The following is a 3,604-nucleotide window of genomic DNA, read 5'->3' as shown; positions in this document are numbered from 1 at the left end:
TGAATAAAGCAGCAATAAACATGGGGGTGCAGGTGTCTTTTTGAATCAGTGTTGTTGTGTCTTTTGGGTAGATACTTAGGAGTGGGATTGCTGGGTCATAGGAAGGCTTATGTTTAGCAGGTTGAAGGAGACCCAAACAGTTTTCCATAGTGGTTGTACTAGTTTGCATTCCCACCAGCAGTGCAGGAGAGTTCCTTTTTCTCCACATCCTTGCCAACATTTGTTGTTGCTAGTTGTTTGGAGATGTGCCATTCTCATTGGGGTGAGGTGGTGGTATCTCATTGTGGTTTTAATCTGCATCTCCCTTATTACGAGTGATGTTGAACATTTTTTCATATGCTTGTTGGCCATCTGCATTTCCTCTTTGGAGAAGTGTCTTTTTAGTTCTTCTGCCATTTTTTTGATGGGGTTGTTTACTTTATTTTTGTTGAGTTTCATCAGTTTATATTTTTGTGATCAACCTTTTCTCACTAGTTTTGTGTAACAAAATTTTTTCCCAATCAGTGGAATGTCTGTTTGTTTTTTGTAATGGCTTTTTTGCTGTACAGAAGCTCTTTAACTTGATGTAGTCCCACCTATTTATCCTTGCCTTCACTATCGATACATTGTGTGCTCTATCTTTAAAGATGTCGCTGAAGTGTATGTCATGTAGTGTTTGGCTCATCTTTGCTTCCAGGTATTTTATGGTTACCATTCTTATGTCTAGGTCTTTAATCGACTTCGAGTTGATTTTTTGTATGGTGTGAGGTAGTTTTATTTTTGGATTATAAGTCTCAAGCTTTACTGAAATAACCCCCAGCAAGAATAGAGTGGGCCAACCACTACCCCTCCCCTGCAACCGCAATTAGCCAGGAGAGTAGTGCACCCTGCAGCCAGCCTGCCAGCCACTTATGTGAGAAGTGGAGTGCACCTCAATGGGGACAGCCACAATCTCGGCCCTGACCAGTAGCTGGGGGAGCATCCACTGTCAAGTGAGGGTTCTTGATGGTTTAATCTACTGACATAAGGCACGTGGTCTCAGAAGCTGCCATCAGGGCATTTATTCATGCCATAGCCGGTTCCTACACAAAGGCCTCAAAGTTGTCAGCAATGTCCTCTTTGTTGATGTCCACCCCATACTACATGCCCCCCTGGGCATGTTGAACTTGCAGCTTGTTGAGGATGTTGGTGGCATCAAAGCCAGCATTGTCACACAGCTGGCGTGGGATAATGTCCAAGGCTTTGGCATATGCCCCAATCAATAGTTGCTGCTTTCCTGGAATAGTCCTTGAATAATCCCACAGGTACTTAGAGAGCTCCATCTCAATGGCCCCAACACCAGCTACCATTGAATCGTTCTTGATGGCTCTCCTGACAATCATGATGGTATCATGCAAGGACCACTCTGTCTCCTCCATAAATTGCTCAGTGCCACCATAAAGGATGATCATGCAAGTCTTGACTTTGGGGCAGCCAGTGAAGAAATTGTACCTCTAGCCTCCAATCTGGGTCTCTTCAAAGATCTGGTAGCGACCCAGCACATCCGCTGACAGAGAATTCACACTGGTCTGGATTGAGCCTCCATAGGCCATCATTTTTCAGATCCTCCTCTGGTACTCTGCCAGCACAGAACATGTCCCTGTCAGCAAAGTACTGGGTGGCTACATCCCCAATGGGGAGTTTGGATAAGATGACTTTGGCTCCAGAAAGATGGATCTTCTCTAACTTACTATATAGTATGTTCCACCCAGCATCGACAATTGCCTGATAGTCCTCAACAGTGTGGACTCTAACTTCAGCATTATCTTTGTCAGTTTTCAGCTCGAGTTCAACATTTAAAAGTGCAATTGTTGGATTATTGTATTTTTTGGGTTGCGTTTCAAACCCAGCATAAGAGAAAGTCTTCTTGAATGCAATGCCAGCTACCAGCTGGGACTCCTCAAGGGCTCCACCTTGCACCTTCTTGATTCCAATCATTTTAAGCTGCAGCAAATCATCAAGCATCATCACTGCATCCACCACCATCTTAGCGAAGAAAGCTTTCTGCTGGGAGATCAGCTTGGAGCTCAGAGCAATCATGGCACACTTCTCTAGCAGTTTCCTCTGCTCCACTCACTCTATCTGCCTTTTTCACAGTCACAGTGATCTCTTTGGTCTTGTTAACTGCCAACTGAGTGGCAGTGCAGAAAGCTCAGATGATGGTCTGTGGGTGCAAACCTTCCTCTACATATGATTTCACCTGCTTCAGAAACTGCAGCCAGCAGTGTCACTGAGGTGGTGCTATCACCAACCTCAGCATCCTGAGACTTGGCAATATCCACTGAAGTTTTTGCTGCAGGATGGACGACATCAAGGAGTTTCAGAATTGTGGCCCTATCATTAGAAAGTTGTTGCCTCGCCTCTCCCATCCACAATGAACTTGCCCATGCCACGGGGACCCAGGTTGGGTCTTATGACCTCGGCAATCACCTGGCAGGCACTGATGTTACTTACAAGCTGGGAATGTCTTGGGAGCTACCAGTTCCCGCTTTCAACAGGATAACTGGTGTGGGCATCATCTTGGATGCTTATTCAGCAGTGGCTTGATACTTCTGGCTTCTCGTTCAGGCTGCCCAGCAAACCCACAATACTCCACGCTATAGAAATCCCCAGAAACTTCTGCACCATTCATTTTTATGTTTAGAACAATTCCTTTGTATATGTGCACCATAACTTAGTCTCTTATTAATGGACATACATATTGTTTCCTATATATCTTTTCCTATTAAGAGGGCCATGCTTTTGACCTTGGCCTTGCCAGGGGTCTCACTATGGTAATTGAATGCTGACCTTTTCATATCTTGCAAGTGTTTTCTGTAATGCTTCCGGCTCCAGCTGAGCTTATAAATGCAGGGTGGAGGGCACCAACGGATCAGACATCTGGAACCTGTTTCTGTGGTGAAGAAATTATGCAGAGGGCAGATCTAACAACCTGCAAAGGGGTAATTTACCCTTTGGGCACTCCTTCTGGCCTAGAGCACTTACTGTCCTTGGGAGAATACTCAACATCTGCAAAGTAGGGCTAGTGCAGGAAAAAACCCAATGCCCTGACAAATTTTCCCTGAAGTTTACTGAGTCCTAGTAGTGTTCAGGTGTGGCCGCCCCAGCTCCTGGGGTCACAGACTAAGTAGATGAAGTGTAGTAGCTTGGAAAGACCCCCATTACACAGCACAGTCCAGGTCCCTTGCTGCTGGGCCATAATGAGATGGTCCAGACACAGTGCTCCTTGTACTTGATCCTGCCTCACCTGGATAGCTTTAGATCCCGTTTGTCCCATAGCTGTCCTTTCATCAATGGCATGGATCCTTCTTGCTCCCTTGTAAACTGGGGCAGCAAATTGTGGTTTACAAGTGAAGGACAGAGCAGCTGTTACCACTAACAATATAGACATGATTGCTGAGACAAACATTTTCATGGTGATGCATGGGAACACTAAATCCAAACCACATTGTTTAGCTTTTACTCCAGTAAAGGGGAATGCCACATCCCCTAAAGTAAATGCAAGAGATCATAGTTTAGAAAATATGACAGAGTTGAAAACTTAAAGCTGTATCACACAGTAACATCCTTTAGAAGAAAACAATTG

The 3,604-nt window shown here is 44.9% G+C and overlaps 1 pseudogene; it reads right to left on the bottom strand.

The window, feature by feature from the left end:
* Window positions 1-911: 911 nt before the first annotated feature.
* LOC101635377 lies at window positions 912-2,598 on the bottom strand (annotated as a pseudogene).
* Between the last annotated feature and the right edge of the window lie 1,006 nt (window positions 2,599-3,604).

This window comes from Condylura cristata, unplaced genomic scaffold (assembly GCF_000260355.1).
Source record: "Condylura cristata isolate star-nosed mole 26May11 unplaced genomic scaffold, ConCri1.0 scaffold00009, whole genome shotgun sequence".
In the NCBI taxonomy this organism is placed as follows: domain Eukaryota; kingdom Metazoa; phylum Chordata; class Mammalia; order Eulipotyphla; family Talpidae; genus Condylura; species Condylura cristata.
The sequence above is the reverse complement of the archived record's forward strand: the minus strand, read 5'-3'. Positions and strand labels throughout refer to the sequence as shown.